Source organism: Erythrolamprus reginae, chromosome 1 (assembly GCF_031021105.1).
Source record: "Erythrolamprus reginae isolate rEryReg1 chromosome 1, rEryReg1.hap1, whole genome shotgun sequence".
NCBI lineage: Eukaryota > Metazoa > Chordata > Lepidosauria > Squamata > Dipsadidae > Erythrolamprus > Erythrolamprus reginae.
In genome coordinates this window covers 216,420,905-216,445,776 of record NC_091950.1, presented here as the reverse complement: position 1 = coordinate 216,445,776, position 24,872 = coordinate 216,420,905, and the positions used below count along the sequence as shown (strand labels likewise).

The window sequence follows — 24,872 nt, the reverse complement described above, 5'->3', positions numbered from 1 at the left end:
GTTATATTTCACTGTTTCTAATGTCTCTATTTAGAATTGCACTTGATTGCGTATATTAGAGAACTAGGTGAATCTCACTATGAATAATTTATAGAGAAGGAAGAAGATACAAATTTATTTATTATTCATTGTATTTATATTCTATCTTTTCTTTAGAGAGCTCAGGGCAGTTTACATGACACTCATTTTGTCCCCACAATATAAATAAATGTTGCAACAAGCTGCATGCTCCAGTGGTGAAATTAATTTTAGAAAGACACCTAGTTAAAGTAAAATTAAAGAAAAGATGAATAGAGCACAGACTGAATTTGAGAACAATGAGGGAATCAAAAAAGAATTCGTTTTCCGCTAAGTTTGTGCAAGTTGTGTTGTATCTTCAATTATTTTAGTTCTATTATTTGAAAAAAGCCAGATCTGATATAGAATTTCAGTATTCCACATTATCATAAATATTACATTTTATGGTGCAGATGAAATACTTTGTGTTCTGTACAGACACTAACATTTAGGAAATCCATGTTTGATTACACTAGAGAGGAAAGGGTGGGTGCAGCCCAATTATCTCTCACCAAGAAAATTGACACAAGCACTATTTCCTGGACTACTCTGTACTCTGGAATATAGTTACCTTTCAATTCCTGAACTTCTCTAGATTTTGCCATGCATTTTCAACTTAAAAATGACATACAATATATATTAGGGAAACTGTATGGAAAATAAATATGGTTTTCTTGCATTTTTGAACTCATAGAAAAATATAGACCTGAAACAGAATTGAGGAAGGTTTGAGGTATAGACAAAATAGAATTGGATGCAGAGTTTGCTATTCCCACAGGAGCCCAGTCCATATTCAAGCATGAGTAGCAAATATTGGCAGAGAAAACTACCCTCCAAGTGCCCTTTTTAAAAAAAACCCAAAAGTTTAGAAACTCACAGTCTGATTGGATCTGGTTCCAGGATAACATTTTCTCCCAAAGGCCTTTTCTGCCTCCGCCTTCCAAAAATACTGTTGAACTGAGTTAAATGGGTAGTTGGTTTTCAGGGCAAAAGATGTGTATTTAGTGTAATGTGTAGGCAGTCTAAATCAATACTTCTGCAACTGAATGAGATTTTGGAATGTACTAGAGATTTTGTAGAGCCAGAAATTGATCTCACTTCCCATTTGGCATGTTAACCAAAAGTCTATCTTTCTTTGATTTATTTTCGTAGCCTCCTGTGGATTTCATGAGAAACTTCGCTTTTATAATTGTCCATTGATCTGTTATTTTAAACAGGAGGCAAAGTTTCTGTTTGTAATTATTTCATTTGGTTGTTGACAAGTAATAGCAAAACAACAAAAAACATGGGGTCTACATTTGTACCTTGTTGATGTTTTTTATTAGTAATCAAATAAAATTGATTATAGTTTAGAGTTTTTTAAACTTTTCATTATTATAACTGCTGTGGATGTAGAAATAACAAGAAAGCAAATTTGAACTGACCTTTAACAACATCCAAACCTGTTGTATCTGGAGGTATCCTAGTGAAAGGATCTTTAAAAATTACTTTAAAACTGTTGCTGAAAGAAGCTGATCAGGGTAACATTCTCTAGACAAGAGGTTTAAAGGAAACTATTTCAAACAGACTTTTTTTTGGGGGGGGGAGGGAGGTTGTTGGCAAATTATGACTTGCCAATAAGCCCAAATAATCCTCTTTTGGTGAAAATCAAATGTTTCCAGAGTTCATGTATATCAAAGTGTAATCATTATGAACATTAAGATGCAGTGTAATCCTGTTGTACACCAGCAAAAGTAGAATCATCGATATGATCTCATTGAACTATTTGCTATAAAACAGAAAATGATGCCAGGTATGCAAATGGAGCAGGAATCCACAAGAGGAAACAACTTATGCTGAAAGATTGGGATAACTACAGCAAAGCACAGAAGTACATTTATCCAGCACCTAAGCATATTTAATAATTGGCGAGGGTCTGAATGTGCCCAGTCTCTGGATAAAACTGAGTGGAGCAAATAAAGGAATTAAATTGCTTCTTTGTGCCAGACTTCTCCCAGTGCTCCTAGCCAGCATTTTGGCAAAGCCCGTTTTAATGAGGAAAGTGTATGTGTGAATGTTTACAGATCTAACTTTGTTTGATTAAATCAGTAAAACTTTATCATTGGTCTGATTATAGCCAGGTACTGCATATCTTTCTCTAAAGAAGATTTAAGTTTATCTTGGAGATCTCTACACCCGTTGATAGTGTGAATACATGTCTTCTTTGTGAGTTTCCAACTCTATACCAGGATTGCATCCTTCCTTTTCCAATCACATTCTTATCAAGGGTTAGGGGAGATTAGATAGGTCCTTGAAATTGGAAAGCAGAGAAGAGGGGCTGGGATACTTGTTTTCTACAGAGTATGGATGAAATATATCTGACTATAAGTGAAACAGATTCAATAAGGATTCAGTTTTCTTTAGCAAAACATAATCTGATACCTTTGCACATTGTAATTTACTGAATCATAGGAGAATTATCATATTTCCAGTATGCCCAAAATGGAGTTAACCATCCACACGTCTCAACCTCAGGGGGATTTTCAAGGAAAAATGAAGGATTAGGGACAGTAGAAATATGCCAAATTTTCCAGTGAAGTCTAACCAGAGTTGTGCTCTAAGATTCAAAATCAAAGCTGGAAATTCACGATGAAGACAGAAGTGGATGGCCGTCTGTTATGACTGATGTGGTGCAGAAAATTGAAGAAAATCTCTCTAATCACCGTTCAACAATTTTTCAAGATTTTTCTCACCAATTGCTGAGTTTTAAATTTTTTGGCATCCTCTCCATAAACTGAAACAATTTTGTAATGAATCGCAGCAGTGTTCATGGCCTTAGCATTCAGGTAGCACATTACAGCAGGCAATTGACATGGAGGGAAACAGAATGAGGACACTTATCTCTAAACTTCACCACAACTCTGGTCAATCTACTGACCCACTGGTACTACTCAATCTCTTCCATTGGCTTCCTGCTACATGATAGTAATACCAACTTCCTTCATGAACAAACCCCGCAACAGCTACATGCGTTGTAAACTTATTTTCCGGATAACACCAGGGGTGGGCAGCAAGCAGGATAGGGGGGAACACAGTCCCACAAGTGAAAAAGAAGATGCATGCGCAGCTCCAGCTAATCGGTGGCTGTCACTTCCTGGATTACTGGTCTCAGCTCGGCTCTCCTTTTTTTCCCTGCTGCTGCTGCGTCTGCACTCCTTGCTTTTCTCCTCTTTCCTCCTTCCTGGCCTTGGACGAGCTTCCCTCTCTTCTACTCGGCTCCCCTCCAGCCTCACATGGACACCTACTGCCTGAGGTGCAAGCAGAAGGCATGGGTGGAAGTGGTGCTGGCAGCATTTATGCTTCTGGCAGCACCTGTTCGCCTAGCTACCCAGGAAGGAGAGTGCAGGAAACGCGAAGCAAAATGTCACCCCAGTGAGCGACACAGGTAAGGTTGTAAATCGAGGACTTAACAGTTCATTTGAACGATGATGATCATTCAAGTCACTCCCACCTGGTCACATGGCCAGCAAGCCACTCCTACCCAGTCACATGACCATTAAGCCACACCCAAAAATAAGCCATGCCCACAGTATGGTAGTAAAAATTTTGGCTGCCCATTACTGGATAACTCTCATAGTAAGACAAGAGTGTCTCTGTATTGTGTGCATTGCATGTGTGTATGTGTGAGGGGGGAAGAGAGAGAGGGAGGTGGAGGGAGAGAGAGAGAAAGGGCAAACACAGGCATATTTGTAACATCAGGAAGAATAGATCCATATTTTATTGTTTATTATTTTTAGAGACACAGGGATTTTAGTAGCATTCTGATAGACCTAATTCAGTGAATAAATTCCACTTTAATCTGCTAACTAGCTTCGATATTCCTATACATTAAGTGGATACTTATAACATTTCAACAATCCTCCCAAGAATTTAGTGTAATTTTTAGGATCCATTATGCTCCAGGATTAGTATACACAGAGCTTATTAATACCGAGGCATGCCTGGCATTTACACTTTCTTAAGAGTACTGATACTCATTTTTAGCAATGGTTTACATAGGAAGAATTGTTTTCTCATTCCTCTGGGCTAATCTTTCTGTTGATTTTTTCCAAAATTGTAGTTAAGTTAAAAAATATTTAACAAAGAACAGATTGGGATGTTGTGGGGGACATGGAATAAGCACACAGACCACAGAGCTGGGTTTTATGGGTCACTTTATTAGTTTAAATCTGGACCTGCAGAGCTAAGACCGATGGGGCGGAACTTCCGTTCCAAACCTTCTTGGGCAACTATAGGTGAAAGCTTCTTGCTGAGCAAGGGAAGGTCAACCTTGACCTTGACCTTGAACTTCCTTTGCTCTCCGACACACCCAAGGCATGTGGAAAGGCTCACCCCCAGCTTGTCACCTGTAGGGCTGTGGCAGGTGAGCCCCAAGGGCACCTCCTCCCCAACAGCCAGGCCGGATCAGCCCAGAGCTTCTGGTGAGGAGCAGCCCACCACCTTCCAAAAGGTGCCCTAAAGGAGATCACACAGTTGCTGTTAGCCCCTTTTATCTACCCCATACCGCCATCCCAGTGACCAGAGGGATTTAAGTCAATTGATCTAGTCAAGACTGCAAGACACCCCCTAACCTCCCTTCACCCAAGAATTTATGGAGGGTTTCTAGCACACTACACCAAGCCCAGAGAGAAAAGAGCCCAGAGAACCCTACTTCAGACCCTACTTCAGGCACAGCAGCCCTATTTTCAAGAAACAAACACAATAACATAAGTTTGCTAGAAGATTAGATGAAAAGGGGGCTCTATTATGAGGTCACCTGGAAACAGATTTAGAAGCAACACTTCATTCAAATAAAATAAATCTAGTGAGTTAATTCTAAAGCCTATTATTTGACTCAGAAAGATTTAGGCTTCCCTGTGTGACGTGTTCTCTCTACAACTAAAAGTTCTACAGTCCCTTTTTGTGCACATGGAGAGAGGAAGAGGATAAAGAACCACATTATGAAGGATATTGATCTCAAAGACAGTGGGAAGCTGCATGCACTAAGCTTTTCTTCCCTCTCACTCTCAGTGTTTGGTTATAAATAAAAACAAATCAGGCAGTGAGAAATGTAAGGGGAGCAAAGCCAAAGGTACTAAAGGAAGCTAAAGGACACCAGGAAATCAATGTTCCAGTCTCTCACGTCAGATAAGACCTTTCTTTGAATTGACTTAGCAATAACAGATAGGAAAAAGTAAGATGGAAATGTATTTCAGAGAGAAATGGCATTTCTGGCAATTGCAATTACTGTAGTGTGAAAAAATACTTCTACATATGTGACCCCTCCCCCAAAACTCAAATAATATAATCATTGTTTCTACCATCAATCTGTTCAAAGGAAGGCTTGCTTATTTATAAATTTCTCTGCTACCGATCTCACTGGTACTGTGACTCTGGGTAGCTTACAAAAGGCTTGGGGAAAAAAAACCAGGAAAGTCTAACCTGATACTGATCCACACATGTATCATTTGCCAGTTCTCAAATTGTGTTTGGAGCCTTAGAACTGCCTGTCTAATCACGCCGCCTTTGCATGACCAATTGGTCATGGTGAGTCATGGAACTGCTGACTGTCAGAAGTTGTGATATTTCCCTAGTAGGAGGCAAAGTTGATAACTGGAGGAATAGGGAAGAATATATTACATAAGTTTTGTCCCCCTACCCCACCCCCAAAATGTCCAATGACAATCTTTTATCTGTTGTATAGTTTAACAGATTTAACAAATAAATCAAGTTGGAAGGGACCTTATAGGGAACATTAACCTATACTCATTAATGCTGAATATTAGCAAAAGTTTTGACTCTGTAGAAAGAATTTGGTATTGTCATTCAATCTCCCATTCTGTCTTTGTTAATTGCTTTTAGTCAAATTTGGAAAGCAGGTACTGCAATAAAGTGGTCGTATAGGTCAGTGGTCACCAACTGGTGGTCCATGGACCACTGATGGTCGGCTAGAAAAGTTTGGTGGTCTGCAGAAAAATTATTTGCATTTTTAATATTGCACTAAATCATGGGTCCTGCTTCTCAAGTCAGATCCAATTTGAATTGAGCCAGCTGTTTTGCCAATTGTTTGTCGCAGTGGCTGCTTAGTTCCAACAACTACTTCTTACGTGAGTGTCTGGCAGGGGAGGGATGAATAGAGGCTGCCGAGGTACTCATCAATGTGAGTGACATTGAGTTGGCCATGCCCACCCAGGTCACATAATCATATAACCATGTCCACCCAGCTGGTCATTAGGTGGATCAAATCTGCAGAATTTAAATTATAAATTTAGTGGTCCCTGAGGTGCGAAAGGTTGGGAACCCCTGTTATAGGTCACCCCCCACTGATTCATTCAAAAGGTGTCTGGAAGAAAGCTTTTGTACGTGTATAATTGTTGTATGAATACTGGATTACATCTGAGTGAGGGTCCTGAATGGTTCATGTGGTGAATCCTCCAATGGAATTCTTTTTTTTTTCAAATATTTTTAATGATTTTTTTAAATGTAGGACAAGACAAGACATACAACATTTAACATAAAAAAGAGCTACAATTGCTCCGCTTAATATAGAAGTCTAGTTAATACGGAAAAAAAGCTAATTTTCATTTAGATCAATACAGAAAAATAAACTTATCAATGAAATATCTCTATAAAATCTATAGTGTTATAGGAATCTTAATTTTCACTATTTTCCAACTGTTGTATAAATGTAATAAAGTAATCAAAATCAACCTAAAAAAATAAACTTATCTATCGATTATCACTATATGATATACTCAATCTGAAGAATTAAATTATTCAATACTTTATTTTAATATTTTTAGGAATCTTTTTTCATATTCCACCAATTATAAACTTTCTGCCAAGTTTTATGAAATTCTGTTTCCGCTTGGTTTATTCAACCATCTTGTCATCATGTCTAATTCTGTACATTCCATAATTTTCCTAAAAACCTCTTTTGGAATTTCCTTTTCTTTCCATTTTTGTGCAAATACGATCCCTGCTGCTACTAATATAAGGATTATTAAATAATATATTTCTTTTTTATATCTAGTATCTGTAATACCTAGTAAGAAAAATTCTGGGGTCTTCTTTATTTCCTTATTTGTAATTTGCTTCAACCATTTTTCTACCTTATTCCAAAAGATCTTTGTTTTTGGACATGTCCAACAGGCATGAAAATATGTGCCAATTTCTTTATTGCATTTCCAACACATAGGTGAAGCACTAGGAAACATGTTTCTCCGGAAAGGGCGGCATACAAATCTAATAAATTATTATTATTATTATTATTATTATTATTATTATTATTATTATTATTATTATTATTATTATTATTAAATCCTGTTAGGTTGCAAATGCCATCTGTAAAACATCTTAATTTGGTTTTCTTTAAAAGAGACTGATTTGGTTATTTTCCAGTTATATATCCAAACTTCTTCCCATGTATCTAGGTCTATTTCTTTTCCTAGATTTTTACACCAACTGATCATATCCAATCTCTTGTCTTATAATTTATTAAGTATTTGTATACTTTCCCAATCAATTTTCCTTGGTTTTGGATTAATAATTTCCCTAATATATTGTTGTCTTTCTTAAATATAAATATTCTTACATCTTTTTGGTATCTAGAATTAATCTGGGCGTATTGCCACCAATCTATTTCTACACCCAATTCCTGCAATTCTCGTTTTGTTTTCAGTTTTAATTGGTTATCCAGCAAATCTCTATATTTCCATTTTTTAGTAAATTAGGGTGAGTGATGGCTTCTATTGGCGATATCCATTCTGGCATTACCAGAAAGTGATTTTTAAAAAATCTCGTTCCAAACATCTAATAATGTCTTCCTGATTGAGTGTCTTTTAAAATATGAATGAGTTTTAGACATTTCATACCAAACAAAGGCATGCCAAGCTAACATTAAATCGTGGCCCTCTAAATTTAATAATCTTCTATTTTCTAAGGTTAGCCATTCTTTTATCCAAGATAATGCTGCCGCTTGGTAATATAACTTGCAGTTTGGGAGGGCTAGCCCACCCCTCTCTTTTAGATCTTCTAGTGAGCTTTGTTTTATTCTTGGTTTTTTACCTTGCCATATAAATTTTTTAGTAATCTTAGTTAGTTCTTTAAAAAAATTCCTTCCTGGATTTATTGGAATTACCTGAAATAGAAACAATACTTTGGGAAGGATATTCATTTTAATTGTAGAAATTCTTCCTACTAAGGATAGTTGTAAATTGTTCCATATTTCCAAATCTTTTTCTAATTTGGCTTAAGAGTTTTATATAATTATCATTTTTTAAAGATATGGTTTTTGCTGAAATCCAAATACCCAAATATTTTACTTTTTTGGTTATCTTCAGATTTGTTAGTTTTCCAATTGTTTTATCTGCAAATCCATCATGTTTTTTGTAAGTACTTGTATCTTTTCCTTATTAATTTTCAGTCCTGCCACTTTCCCATATTCTTCTATTAAATCTATTAATTTTAATATTGATGTCAAAGGATCTTCTATTATAAACACCACATTGTCGGCAAATGCTTGGACTTTGTATATTTCTTTTTTTATCCGTAATCCTTTTATGTCATTTTTTGTTCTTATCTATATTAATAGGATTTCTAGTGTTAAAATAAATAACAATGGTGATATAGGGCAACCATGTCTAACTCCTCTTTGTATTCCTAATCTTTCTGTTTGTTCATTATTTATTATAATATTCACTGGCTGATTGATTTGAATAAATGGCGTCTATTATATTAAAAAATTTAGTTCCCACGTTCAACTTATTTAATTGCATTTTCATGAAAACCCAATCTACGTTATCAAATGCTTTTTTGGCATCAAGAAATACTGGTGCCATTTGTTTTTCTGGGTGTTGTTTGTAATATTCTAAAGTATTTATGATTATTTTTAATTTGTCTACCTGGTAGAAATCCATTCTGATCTTCATGTATTATTTCATTTATAATATTTTTAAGCCTAAATGCATATATTGATATAAAGATTTTATAATCTACATTTAATAATAAAATTGGTTTATAATTTTCAATTTTTTCCTTTTCTGTTCCCAATTTATGTATTAATGTTATCAAAGTTTCTGACCATGATCTAGTTAATTTGCCATCCACTATTATCTTATTAAATATCTCTAACATATTCGAAGAGAGTATATTACTATCCAATTTATAAAATTCCGGGGGTATTGCATCGGGTCCTGTGGCTTTATTATTTTTCTGATTTTTAAGAGATTGTTTTCATTCTAAGATTGTAAAAGGTTTATTAAGTTTTTGTTGTTGGTCTTTGGTTAATGTAGGTAAGTCTATAGAACTTAAATAGTCAGAGATCTCTTCTTTTATTTCCTCTTTTTTATATAATTTTTTGTAAAATTCTAATACTATTTCCTTCTTTTCGTCTATTCTGTGTCTTGTTATTCCTTTACTATCTAATAATTTTTGATGATTTTAAATTATCTATCTTTCCTTAATTTATAGGCCAACCATCTTCTTGGTTTCTTTGCATGTTCAAAATATTCTTGTTTTGCTCTTTTTATTTTTTCCGCTATTTGTTCTTGTTCTATCAGCTTTATTTTATGTTTTAATAAATCTATCTGATTTTTAATTTTATTATCATATTCGTTACATTGCATTTCTAATTCTAATTTTTTTAATTCTTCCTCTAACTTTTGGTATTGTATCTTTTTTTCTTTTCTTTTTTTTTTGCCATATAAGATATTGTAAGGACCCGTATATATGCCTTTGTTGTATCCCAGAGATTTTGTGGGGGTGGAGGTTGGAGTAGATGTCTGTTTTTTGTTGTTGTGGTGGTGGTGGTCATACTTTGCATCCTGGAAGAGCTTCTCATACCTCTAAAAATTTTCAATCTAATATCCAATTAACAATTCAATATTTTAACTTGTTCTCTATTATTCTTAATATTACAGCTATATTGTTTATGACAACTATAGTCAAACTAATTAATAATATAATAAGAAAACAAGGAAATAAGAAGAAGATACAATAACCAAATACTAAAATACCAACGGAGAGTACTAATATGCAATATAAGAGAAAAAAAAGACTAAATCTGTAATTTTTGATACACAGGCTAAGTTAATTATTTTCACTTCAATAAAGCAAATATTTATCAATACATTTATCCACCCTTTTATATATGTATATATTTATGAAGTTTAGAAAGAAAAATAAATTTAAGGAAGAAGAAGAAAAAGAAATACAGTGATCCCCCGATTATCGCGAGGGTTCCGTTCCAAGACCCCTCGCAATAATCGATATTTCGGGATGTAGTGGTACAGAAGTAAAAACACCATCTGCGCATGCGCGCCCTTTTTTCCATGGCCGCACATGCACAGATGGTGGAGTTTGCGTGTGGGCAGCGGGGAAGACCGGGGAAGGTTCCTTCGGCCACCCAACAGCTGATCTGGGAAACCCCATCTTCGGCTCCTCGCTGCTGCCGCGCTGCGGAGCAGATCAGCTGTTGGGCGGCCGAAGGAACCTTCCACGGTCTTCCCGCCGCCCAGGCAAAGGGGAAACCCCAAGATCGCTTGCCGCTTGCCCGTCACCCGCTCGCCCGGCCGCTCGCTTGCCGCTTGCCGCTTGTCCGTTCGCCCACCCGCCTGCTCGCTTGCCGCTTGCCCGTCACCCGCTTGCCCGGCCGCTCGCTTGCCGCTTGCCCGTTCGCCCGCCTGCCTGCTCGCTTGCCACTTGCCCGTTCGCCCGCCCGCCTGCTCGCTTGCCGCTTGCCCGTTCGCCCGCCTGCCCGGCTGCTCGCTTGCCGCTCGAGAGCAAGAGGGGGAGAGATAGAGAAAGAGAGAGAAGGAAAGAAAGAGATGAGAGAGGGAGGAAGAGAGTGTGAGAGAGGAAGAAGCAAGATAGAGAAAGAGAGAGAGAAAGAAAGATGAGAAAGGAAGGGAGTGACGTCATCGGGTGGAAAAATCGTAATATAGCCTTTCGCAATGATCGGGATCGCGAAACTCGGGGGATCACTGTAATACTATATAGTTAATTAATTAGATGGGTTTTTTAAAAAATATTTTTTATTGATTTTTAACAATTTAACATCACACAACATAAAACAGTGCGTAGTGAATTGTGCCCACCACCCCGACATACACACATTCCCCACCACCAAATTGGGGGTATTTCTTGTATAGTCCACTTAACCCAAGAGCAATATATCTGTTTACATGTTATAGAGTGATTCCAATTTATTTCTTATAGCTTGGTCTCGGATTCTGCTCATCATATAACGTCTTACCTTGTCCCACCGTCCCATCAGCTGTCCCAACTCAGTTTCATTATCCAAATTTATCCTTTTTTCCATAATTTCAAATTGAATATGGTCCACCATGTACCTATACCAATTTTGCATTGTCCATTTTGTGGCATCCTTCCAACCCAGAACTATTACTGCCTGAGCGCTTTCTATTGCTGCTTTTTTTATTTCTCTAAATTCTCCCATCGCATTGTTTTTTACTAGTACTGCCATTTCCTTAGTGATTGTCCATTGTATATTTAACATTCTATTGATATCCTCTTTCACTTTTTGCCAAAATTCCTGCACTATCGGGCATTCCCAAAACATATGCATAAACACTCCTTTGTCTTGACAACCATGCCAACAATTCCCCCTGACATTCTGCTGAAAATGTGCGAATTGAACGGGAGTGAAGTACCACTTATGTAATATTTTCCTTCTCATTTCCCTGATTCTTGTATTTTTAATTTTCCTTATATCTTCTACTATATTTACCATTTCTTGTGCCTCTACTAATATCTCATTTTGCCACCATTTAGTCAATCCATCGATCGTGTCCCCGTCTGACTGCACTAGCAATTTGTATATATTAGTTGCTTGCGCCTTTATCCCCTCACTTTTTTCTCTTATTATTTTCTCTAACCCTGTCTCCTCCCTCCATAATACTTCTTTATTCTCCCTTTCATTTAGATATTTACATATTGCATTTATTTGTAGCCACCTTCCCTTACCTAACCACCATTCTATACGATTTCTACTTGGCCTGCCATCCTTCTCGTATAACTGTTCTATCTTAGTTATCCCTCTTCCCTTCAACTCTCCTATAACCCTATTTAAGTTAATTTCATTTTCTCTATTTATTACATAAAGCGATGACAGTTTAGATTTATATAATCCTATTTTCCCCTGCCATTTTTTTCCAAATTTCCATAATCCCTTTCATTGGGCCTATTAATTTACCTATATCACTCCTATTCCACTTTCTAAAAGTTAATTCTCTATTGTTCATCCCGTTTATCTGTTTTTCCAATTTCGCCCATTTATTTTCACCTAATTGCAACTCCATTAACCTTTCCATTTGAAAAGCTTCCCTATACAGCTCCAAACATGGAACTCCCCATCCCCCCTCTTTTTCATTCGCAATTAACCACTTTTTTCTTATTCTTGGTCTCTTGTCTTCTTCAATCCAATAATTTAATTTTTTGTCCCACTCTTTAAACTTACATACCGATAGCCCCCCCGACAGCACCTGAAATAGGTACATCATCTTGGGAGCTATCATCATTTTAAAAGCTCTTATTTTATAGAGTCTCCTTAGCTTTTTATCTTTCCAACTCCTCATCTGTTTCAACATTTTCCTCCATATTAATCTATAATTAATTTCTTCAATTTTCGCTGGGTTTTTCAATAACCAAATTCCCAAATATTTTATTTTTTTAAGTCCTAATTTCAACCCTGATTCTTTCCTAATTTCTATCTGTTCTCTCGGATCTATATTTAAACACATAATCTCTGATTTTTCCATATTAACCGACAGTCCCGATTCCTGCTTAAACTCTTGTAAAATATTTATTATACCTTTAATCATCTCCATCGGGGTCTGGGTCAATATAATTGCATCATCTGCAAATAAATTTATTTTCATTTCTAATTCCCCTATTCTATATCCAACTGCGCAGAGCGGCTCCTCCCCTCCAAACACACGCTTCCCCGACACTCGTCTGCGGCTCCACGCGTGCACGCCGCTTGGAGCCCTGAGGTTGAACTTGGAAAAGGGTTCACGAGGCTCCTGTCCCGCGGCTGCCCTTCTGGACTCTGGGGAGATGCCTTCGGGAACGCAACCCTTTCAATTTTTTTCCAATGTAAGACATACCCTGAAAGTAAGACGTAGTGGGGCTTTTGGGGGGAAACACGGTATTTATTATAAATTGTTTTGTTTTCACATTTGGGGCATAAATTGCTGCTAATGTCAGCTTCTTTTGATTTATTTTCCCTTTAACAAATATCCACCTTCCTTCTCTGTCTTTCTGAATTCCCACCTCTTCAAAATTAACCCTCTGATGAATCAGAATCGCTGTGCCTCGGCTTTTTTGTGTTCCTCTCGACTCAAACACCCATTTCCAATTTCTATCATTAATCAAGTTATCCCTTCCTCCCCTTCTTTTATGTGTTTCTGTCAAAATCATAATATCCACCTTGTATTGCTTAGCCATCCTTAATATCCTAAAACGTTTCAAATCCGATCCCAAACCATTCACATTTAAAACCATTATCTTACACTCCGTCATAATATTACAAAATGACCCTTTTCCCCTCTTGTTTTGCCCTTGGTTTATTTCCCCCCCCTTTCTTTACCCCTATTACCCCCCCCACGTGCCTCCCCCTGTGCTCCCCCCACTGAGAGGGGAGAAGACAAGAAAAAACCTTGCCCATACATGAGGCACATTATCTGGATTGCGTTCCCACTCAACTAGCTCCTCTTTCAACCCTTTTTAATTTTAATAAAGAGAAAATTTCTCCCCCCCTCCTTTCTCCTTTAAATAATTCCTTCTTTAATTTTAAATTCTTAAACCACCTTTTTCTCCCCCTTAGACTTCCCCCACTGAATGACAGATATACAGGAATCCCAAGGCATCTCCAAGAAAAATAATAATACTAATAACAATTAATGTTATTAATTAATTAGATGTTAATTTCAGTCCAAGCTATTATTCTATTTAATCTATAAAATCATCTAAAAATTATAAATTCAAAAAGAAAGGGGGAAGACAAAGAGAGAAAGAAGGGAAAAGAAAAAAAAGAAAAAAGCTGATATATATCAACTTATTGAGAACAACCTATCTATAAAAGTTTGGGGGTATACCAGATGGGAGGGGGATTAAAAAATTCAACACATCATTCTATGGCTTAATTATCTATTATAAAAAAACCCCGTAAAATATATAGTGTAATAAGAAATAAAAAAAGAAAAATATGAAAAAAAATCCGTAAAAATTTAGGTTATATGTTCAATATGAGTAATTCCAAGCAGAGCAAAAAACAAGGATTTTTAAATTTAGCCTTTCTTGAATCCTTCTTAGTTTCTTCTCCTTCGTTTCCTCTGTCTTTGAGCTGTGGTATTTAGTCTATGATGTTTATTCCATTCTCAACCTTGTAATTGTTTTAATCCATAAGACAAAGTCCAAAAGAAAAACTTAATATCAATCCACAAAAGAAGTAGAGGAAGAAAAGATGAAAAAATAAAAAGTAGGGAATAAAGATTTATCTTCTATTTATAATCCAAAATTAGAGTTCTGTATGTAGGTCTGTTAAACGATGTGATTTAATCCTTATGCTGCAATCTCATGTAAAAATAGTTCCTTTACGAATTCACCCAAACTTCAAAAATCCATTTTATATAGCAAAATCAGTTTAGTTAATTTCATCAGTATTTAATCAATAATTTTCAATGTCCAGTATCCAGTCTTATAATATTTTGATACAATTTGTATATATTTTCTGTTAAGAAAAATCATTCTTTGAAAACTGGAAGGAGAAAACACACTCGGCCCTGAAGGAGTCCCTCAGACCAGACTAGAAGAAAGTGAGCAAGGACAACAAAGTGCAGAAAGTGAGAAAGATCTCAGTTTTAGAGAAGAAAGCAGAGTGACAACAAGAGCAACAGCAAAAAGGAAGTAGAAAGGAAAGTACACAACACCAACTACAATAGAACATACACTTAGATAAATAACAAACAATAAACGTAGAAGGGGAGCTTTGACGAGCAAGCAAATAAAAAGTTAATTAAAAGAGCTTTTCTTTTTTCTTTTTCTTTTTTCTCTCTCTCTTTTCCTGTTCCCTCTCTTTTTTTTCTCTCTCTCTCTCTCTCCGTATTCTTTAAAATAAACATGAAATTATTAAAAATTTTCTCAGTTAATATAAATGGACTAAACTCAATTATAAAAAGAAAACAAACGATGATTAAACTGAAGAAGGAAGAAGCAGATATAATCTGCTTACAAGAAACGCACATTAGATCACAAGATCAAAACCTACTTAAGAATAAAAAAATAGGGAAACTGTTCACGGCGCTAGCAGAAACAAAGAAAAGAGGCATAGCAGTGTATGTAAAAGAGAGGTTACAACCAGAACTAATCTATGCTGATCCTGACGGAAGAATACTCAATCTGAAAATCAAAATTGGTCAAAGTCCTGCAGTCTTGATGGTGATATATGCCCCAAATACAAACCAATCAGAATTTTACCAAAAAATAAACGATCAATTAACACAACTAGAAGGGAAAAATATGTGCATATTAGGAGATTTCAATGCGATCACTGATAAAAAAAAGGACTATTAAAAAAAAAAATTCAAGATAGGAAAATTCTACCCAACAATTTTTTTGAATTAACAAGAGAATTTAATCTTTTGGATCTATGGAGAGAAAGACACCAGGGGAATAGTGAATACACTTTTTTTTCAAATCCACACCAATCCTGGTCAAGAATAGATATGGCCTGGGGTGACCTGAACATGGATAAATATATAGAACAGGTTGAGATCGGTCCCAATATTTGGGCAGACCACCACCCAATCATAATCAAGATAAAAGAACCAAAGAAAAACTTTCAAAAATGGTCCTTAAACCAATCATTACTTAAGGAAAAAAACTACACTGACCAGGTTAAAAGAGAACTAATTCTTTTTCTTAAAGATAACTGGAATGAAGACACTTCCGTACAAAATCTATGGGACACCTTAAAGGCATATTTAAGAGGAATCACTATAGCATATTCCTCTAGAGTAAAGAAAATCAAAAACCAAAAGATTAAAGATTATCTAGTTAGAATTAAACAATTAGAAATAGAATTACAACAAGATCTTTCAAATGAGAAACTTATAGAGGAAAAGGATAAATTAACCCACCAAATTAATCTAATGGCTCAGGATGAATTAGCAGGGAAACTAAAAAGGGATAAATTAGACCACTTTGAAAATGCAAATAAGCCGGGTAGATGGCTTGCCCACAAACTTAAAAAAGAAGAAAATGAACGATATATTCATTCGCTAGAAGATAGCAGGGGAGAAAGACAATCCACACTAGAAGGGAAAAAACAAATTGCCACTGACTATTATATAGAACTATATAAAAGGGAAATAAAAACCCCAGAGGAACAGAAGATGTATATAACAAAATCTGAACCGGGAGAATTGACTGACAATGAAAGGGAAAGGTTAAACAAAGAAATTACGATAACTGAACTGGAGGAAACAATTAAAAACCTGAAAAACAATAAAACCCCAGGTCCAGATGGCATCATTTGTGAATTCTATAAAGAATTCTCCACTGATTTAGGAGACCTCCTATTAACACTTTATAATGAAGTCCTAGAAAAAGGCTTAATGCCCAACTCATGGACGGAGGCAATTACGAGTTTGATTCCTAAGAATGAAGAAGAAAAGCATAGAATCCAAAACTATAGACCTATCTCCCTGCTAAACGTGGATTACAAAATTTTTATGAGCATAATGGCAAACAGACTAAAAACAGTTTTAAACAATAAGATACATTCCGATCAAAATGGCTTTCTACCCAGCAGGCATATAAGAAATAACATGAGGATAATATTAGACGTTTTAGAATTTTATGAAAAACACTCAGACAAACAATTAGCTCTTATCTTCTTAGACGCCCAGAAGACTTTCGACAATCTAAATTGGGGATTCATGATAGAATTAATAAAACATATGAAATTTGGTGCCAAATTCATCAGAATGATCGAGACAATTTACTATAAACAACACACAAGAATAGCAATAAATGGAGATTTAACCGATAGACTTCAGATTGAAAAAGGGGTTCGTCAAGGCTGCCCACTATCCCCGTTATTATATATCCTCACTACAGAAACCATGTTAAGACAGATTAGAGCCAACTCTAAAATAAAAGGATTGAAAACCAAAGGACAAGAGTTTAAATTACAGGCTTACGCTGATGACTTAGTCTTGATACTAGAAAACCCACTGGAATCGGGGAAACTTATTATGAAAGAGGTGGAGGATTTCGGCAAGGTAGCAGGTTTAAAAATAAATATGCAAAAAACCAAAATTATAACCAAAAATATGACAAAAGAGCAAGAAAATGACCTGGAAGAAATTTTGAAAATTAAAATAGTTAAAATAGTCAAATATTTGGGGATCTTACTTACAAAAAAATGTAGTACTATTAAAGAAAATAACTACGAAAGATTATTAAAGACAACTGAGAAACAATTAAAAGACTGGGATAAGCTGCAAATTTCACTACTAGGTAGAATAGCGACAATCAAAATGTCAATACTGCCGAAATTCTTGTACCTCTTCCAAACAATCCCAACAAAATTAAATAACTACTTCTTCAACAGATTGAATAAAATCACTTCCAAATTCATATGGAACAGTAAAAGGCCCAGGATCAGATTAAAATGGCTACAAGATAGAATCAAACAAGGAGGTTTGGGGTTACCGGACTTTAAGATATATCATTTAGCATGCAATTTGCTATGGATAAAAGATTGGATAGAGCTTAAAGCAGAGAGAACACTAGCTCTAGAAGGCCATGACTTGCTCTCTGGCTGGCATAATATGTTATGGAATCAGCACCAAAAGATTCCGACTTATTTCAAAAATCACATGATCAGAGATGTTTTAATAACAACATGGCTCAAATTAAAAAAAGATCATTATACAAAAATACCTAGATGGTATTCCAGTCTGGAAGCTCTTACCCACCCGAACATTATAGAATTAAAAAACATGATAACTTACAACCACTTACTAAATACAGAAGGAAATATAAAAACAAAGGAAGAGTTAGCAGAACAGAATATAATCTTGGACTGGTGGCCATATAGGCTAATATTTTCAAAATGGCAAAAAGACACTAAAAAAGAAGGAATATCAGCACATAACACACCCCTTGATAAACTAATATTAGGAAGTGAAAAAAAATTTATTACAAGAATATACATCTACTTAATAAAGTATGAAATGGAAACGGAAATATCTAAAGACCCAATGACCAGCTGGGCAAAGAACTTTGGCTACAACATCCATATAGACCAATGGGAGACAATCTGGAATAAGAATTACAAAATTACGAAGTCAGTACCATTCAAAGAAAACATCATAAAAATGTTCTACAGGTGGCATATGTCGCCATCAAGACTAGCACAGATTTTTCCCAAAACCAGACCAAATTGTTGGAGATGTTCAAATACGTCGGGAACTTTCTTCCATATTTGGTGGAGCTGTCCAAAGATAAAAAAAACTATGGACTAAAATAAAATATTGGATATTCAAAATGACGGGCACCAATCTACCATTTAAACCAGAGATCTTTCTACTGGGAATAATAGACACAAAAATAAAGAAAACAGATTATCATATAATTCAACACATTATAACAGCAAGCAGAATATCAATAACTCAAAACTGGAAAAGGGAAGAGGTACCATCAGACAGAGAAATAATTAAAAAAATATTTGACTGCGCCGAATACGACTCCTTAACACAAAAACTGAAAGATAACAAGGAAACAGAAAATATAACCACATGGGATAAGTTCTATAACTGGATCAATGAAAGGGAGAGAGAGACAGAAGCGAAGGGAAACTGAGTAAAAGAAAACAAATTACAAAAAGATCAAGAACGAAGAGAAAGGAGGAGAAGAACAAAACAAAACAACTTATTTGCTTGCTCGCTGATATCCTTTTATTTATTTATTCAATATTATTTTTTATTATTTTTCTTTGCTTTTTAAGGTTAGAAATAAACTAGAAACATAACAATCATAATTCTAAACACATCACTTAGAAAAGGAAGTACTAGACTAATAGATTAAGCAAATTCTAAGAAATAGGATTCCGCTGACAGAACAACCGGAAAAATAAAAAACAAATATAACTGCAGGTTGGCAGAGGGGGGGGGAAGGGTTGTCTTACGTTCATTGTTATTGTTGAATGTGGTTTGTTCGACTTTAATGAAAACAACAATTAGACGCATATGATAAGAACACCTTGTCTTGTTCATACTGTTTTGTATCGTTTCTGTGTATATTTTTGTATATAATCAATAAATATTATTTTATAATAAAAAAAAGAAAACTGGAAGTCATTAAGTATACAATGTTTTCAGTTGATTAATTTCCCCTTTTATTTAAGTTTCATCCCCTATTTGTACAAAGCAAATACGTTATTCTTTTTTTTTTTTTCCAGGGATGTAATATATTCAAAGGGTATATCTTTATTACAGTTCATTTGCAAAGAGTAAACAAATAGTTAAAGAAAAAATAGATCCGGTTGTAGCTTAACTTTTTGCGGAAGATTTTAATTCTTAAAAAAACCCAAATTTCCTTTGTTCGCCTTATTTATTTTGAGTTCTTTTGCTTTTTAAAGTTTATAAAATCCAAAATTATACCTTATTCTGTGCTTTCTCTTCTTTCTTTTCTGTTGATCTTTATTCCGTTGACTTCTGTTTAATGAACCGCTATGGCCGTGTCCCAGTCAAGACAGAGGTGCGGTTCTTCATTGTTGGGGCTGTGGGGTGTTCCTTCCCCTCTGGGGCAGTGGTGTTCTGCCCCTCGGCATCCAGGAGACCCCCTGTTCTAGACCGAGCCCTCCAAGCTCGATCAAATCGCAATCAATGATCCCGCAGCGTGAAAAAGGGAGATACGGGGACGGAGCTCTTTCTCCATCCTCCCGGCACGGCTCGATCTCCACCCAGAAGTCCACCTCCAATGGAGTTCTAATGTCACATCACATTTGAGGTCCCATATATTATATTACAAAGGAAGTGACAGATAATGATGCAATGTTCTGTTCTTTTTTATTATGTTGGTTTCTACTACTTTTAATGCTGTAAATTTCCCAAGGTCCTATGGAGTTGGACAGCTCTCTAAATTACATGCATACATATATACATACACTTGGCATAGTGATTACTTGATATATTTTTTCTTTGTTTCCTCCTGCACTTGTGATCCGAATTCTCCTATCCTGGAGCTTCCATGACTGGCAAATCTTTTTTAATGACTGATGGGGAGGAAGATATTTCCTATCTTTTTTTCTTTTTCTTTTCATTTCTATACTCTTACTGTATTGTAAAAAACTAATGAAAATATTTTTTTAAAATGATGGAACTGTGCTTTACTGATATAGACTAAAGTAACATAATCTTGAAAGCATAATCATATTTTCCCTTTTGTTCATTGCCAAGACAGAGCAGGGGTCAGAAGTCAGGTCCTGGCAGATTCTTCATTGGATATGGGCACTTTACTGAATATGATTGTGGTTCTTGAATTGTATAATAGGGTCCTGCGAGAGCTGAAGGCTTCTCCGGGACCTAAACACTTCTCTTCTAATGGTTGGGATTAGCACTGCAACCTCGAGAACTACTAGGCTATGCTAACCACAGGCTGTAAATACAGAATAGTTGCTTTTCTCCAAAGCAGCTAATTCTTTTCCTTCTCTAGCTGATTAAGGGTGGATCAGAGATGATCCATTCCAAAAGCGTTGACATCTGCAGTGGATTTTACATATGAGGACTCTGAAGACTGTTGACTGTTCTGGGTATAGTAAGGGTTCATCCACATATTGGCCTAACTAAGAGATTAACAATGTCCTACTTAATCATTCTCAATGCTTAGCCCAGTGGTGGGTTCCGGATTGTATTCAATAAAGTTCGAGTTCAAGAAATTAAATTAATGTTAGTTTGCTTAGGGATGTGCTCTGCGCATGCGCAAGTACTAAAAAAAGGCTTCTGCATATGTGCAGAAGCAAAAAACAAAATGGTGGCGGCTATAGCGCCGCTGAGACAACTGGCTAGGGGGTTTGGTAGGCCTGGGTTGCTGCCAGTTCCAGTGACCCAAGCCACCAAGTTACTATCTATTCTATAGAACTGGTCAGAACCAGTAGGAACCCATCTTTTACTTGGCCCTTGTTGCCTCCTCAATACACAGCTTAGGCCCACCTAACTTTGAATTTAGGTGATCCAGTATTTATTATTAATTGGACTCTTATGCCTTTTAAAGTGATGGGTACTGTTCCTCCATGGCATGGGTGTTTTTTGCCTTTGTGGAGCAGGGGTGGGTGTGGCCTGTGCAAGATGCATCCGGCCCACGAACCACCAGTTTGACAGGCCTTCAGTAGCTATTTTTGTTTATGCTTATTTATTGACTTCTGTAGGCATTTTCTCACACAATCCTAGATCTTATACAGCCTTTTTATTAACATAGATTCACCACCCGTGTCAAACAGTGTTAGCTCAATCTAAACAACACCTCCTCTTTTAAAAACAGAAATGGAGAAGCAGCAGGGGGAAGACTGTTTTGTAGCTCAACAGTAGGCAATCTAATAAGGCATTTATTTTGTTTTCAGTATGGTTGTTAAACTGTCAACATGGGTGGTAATAGCTTCTGAAGAAGGAAGAGTGCAAAGTCTCTGATTCTTAAGCTCCTGATGCCCAACTCCACTCGCCCAACATTAAGAAGATGATCAATAGTGCTTTTTTAATCTGGCAGGGGGGCAGGGAATTGAAACTGGGGGGAAGGAAGATGGCAGCCACCAATAGTTGTTCTTAGTTTGCTCAAATAAAAAGCATCTGGGAGAACTTGACCCCACCCTTCTTCCAAATCAACAATTGCAGTGGTAAAGCTAAAGACCCATGTCCAGGGGAAGACTTTTACTTAGAAAGAGATGCATTCTGTCCACTGAAACAATGTCCTGAGTTCTCAGTGTTTACCAGATAAATATAAGTTTATTGTAAACAATATTAACTTTGTCCTTTATTCTTTGTATAACAAGGAGAACCTTTAAAAGAGTGATTTATTAAGTTAACAAGTAAAATTCAGCTAATGTGTAGAAACACACCTACAGCTTTCTTTCTCTGCTTCCCTCTGGTGTCTGCCTTCAAAGGATGGAAGGTGGCCAGTTTCCTTTCATCTTTCCTTTGAAAGTTCTTTCCCAATATATTTATATCTTGCTTTTTGTATAGAAATTCAAAATGGGTTGCTCCCTACTTTATTTTTCTTCATAACAATCCTATAAAGTAGACTGGGATAAGAGGATACTGGTGCCAAGTAATAGAGTGAGTGTCAAGAAATAGAGCGAGTGTATTCCAGGTAATATCCAAAGTAAATCAGAGTCAGAGTCAAAGTACTCCTCAAAATTCCAATTTATTTCTGGAGCCATCCTGGCACCTACACTGAGAAATCTAAATCTGAGTTTTCCACTCAATTAAAAGTTCACATCTCTTGTCCCCCTCCCACAAACTTTTCACATTGCCCACTCAGATTGTGCCAGCGTGGCAAATCCTTCCTCCCTTCTGCCTAGGTGGGTGGGCATAGGATGTCCTTGAACCACTCAATAGAATGCTTTGTGGTTGCATCTGTTCCCTCGTGAAAATTACCCCTCCCAAGTTCCCATAAACATGAGGCCTTCTATAGATAGTGTGGCAAGCCATTAATTTATTACCAACTTCTGCACTGGCTTGACAGGCGGCCTCTCATAAAGAAAAACGTGTATCCTGCAGTGGAGAGAGATCACAAGGGGTTAATCAGTTTAATCACCTCCCCTCCCCCAGGGTGACCATTGGGCTTATCTGGATATTTGTCATGGAACTGTTTAAGTAATCTGTCCGCTTTCACTTTCCAACTTTTTATCCATGTGGATTCGGACAAAGGGTACTCCTTCCATTGAATGAAGTATTGTAACTGGCCTCTAAATGCTTGGGTGTCTTAAATTTTTTTTTCACCTCATAATGTTTCTCTCTCTGTATTATAAGGATTTGTGGCCTTAAATCAGATCTTGTCACCGGTTTTAATAAGCTGCAGTGGAATACTGGGTGAATTTTTCCCAATATTCTGGCCAATGCAAGCTATATGATGATTGAATTTATTATTTTGACTATTGGGAAGGGCTCTAAGGATTTTGGCCCTAGCTTTTTCTGGGCAATCTCAGCTGGATATATTTGGTGGATAGGAAAACTTTATCTCCCACTCGGAAAGTGGGTAGGAGCGATCGGTGTCAACTTGCTTCTTGTAGGCTTTGGCAGCATTTCTTGATGTTTTCCCACGCTTTCTTTAAGGTTTCCATCCATTCAGGACATGGAAGTGGATGCTTTTGAAGTTTTTCTTCTGGAAAAATTGGGAAGATAGAAGTTTTTCTTCTGGGAAAACTCTTTTTCCCCTCCTTTCCTAAAAGCAATATTTGGATGTGAATGTGTGTGTGAGGGAAAGAGAAAGCATAATATTGATCTCCTACTACCTGGTACTAATTATCACCCTAGTTGTTTCCCCTAGATTGATCACTTTTTATCTGCAATTGAGGTGAATGAATATACAATTGGGTACCTCAAGGGTGCTTGGCACTAGGCTTGAATGTACTAATTTCCCATCGCAGCCATTAGTTGAAAGAATCTAAGAATGCCCTTAGTATCCATTAGCATGCCCATATCTCTTACTGCCTGAGTTCTGAATGAGAAGTTACTTGGTAAAAACTTTCTTTCAAGATGGATTCCCCATTATCCCTGCTAGCCTACTAATGCACCTGCACCAGATTTACCAGCTTTGTGGTCAGGCACTAGGCCTGGTTCTGATGTGGGCAGATTCACCTTAGTGAAAGTGACTGCCACAAAACAGCTTGACTCCTGCAAAGGGGCTTCTGGGAGCCTCTATAAGCTATTTCTGGAAACAAAAGAAAACTCCTGTTTGCTGTGCCAAACCAATAATGAAACCGTGTAAGACTTTTTTCCTCCTCACCCCTGGAGGCGGGAACAAGTATGTCAGAGCATATTGACTGTCAGAAGAGTTCTATTAGAGCATGGGCGTCAAACCTGATAGTGTCATGTGATGTATTGAGATGTATCATGATTTATTTTTTTTTGCTTAAAGGAGCTGGAGTCGGTGTGGTCTGCATATGATGCATTTGGTCTGTGGGTTGCCAATTTGATATTCCTGTATTCAGAGGTGGGCTGTTGGGGGTTCGCAGGGATTTAGAACTTCTAGCTAAGATTCTCTGCAATTCAAAGAAATCCCCCCCCCCTCCAAATGGCCTGTTTTGGATGAAGGTAAGTGCAGGGCATGTGCAGAGGCTCAGGGAGCACTAAAAACAGGCCTACTTGAAGTTTGGGAAGGCTGGAAATGAACCCCTTTCTGGCCTCCAGAGCCTGGGGAGCACTGAGAGGCAGCAGCCAAAGCTTCCAGGTGCGCAACTCTGGTAGGAAAATCCCAGATTCATGTTCAGCTGCACGCTCCCGATGTGCCCCCGACTGAGATTTGGCTTCTGCGCACGTGCAGCAAGCCAAATATCACACAAGGATGTGCATGAGAGCGAGATTTTGGCTATTTTCACCAATTTTTGCTTCTGCACATGTGCGGAAGCAGAAATATAGCTGAAAATAGCCAAAATCTCACATGTGTTCTCGTGCGAGATTTGCCTTGCTGCGCATGTGCAGAAGCCAAATCTCGTGCCAATAGGCACGCTCATGACCGATAGGTGACTGCGTGCCAGCGACAGCCACTGAGGG

The 24,872-nt window shown here is 36.8% G+C and overlaps 1 protein-coding gene across 1 annotated transcript in view; it reads left to right on the top strand.

Moving 5' to 3' along the window:
* Positions 1-24,872, top strand: part of ERBB4 (erb-b2 receptor tyrosine kinase 4) — a 1,218,240-nt gene that overhangs the window by 588,133 nt on the left and 605,235 nt on the right. The window lies entirely within an intron of this gene.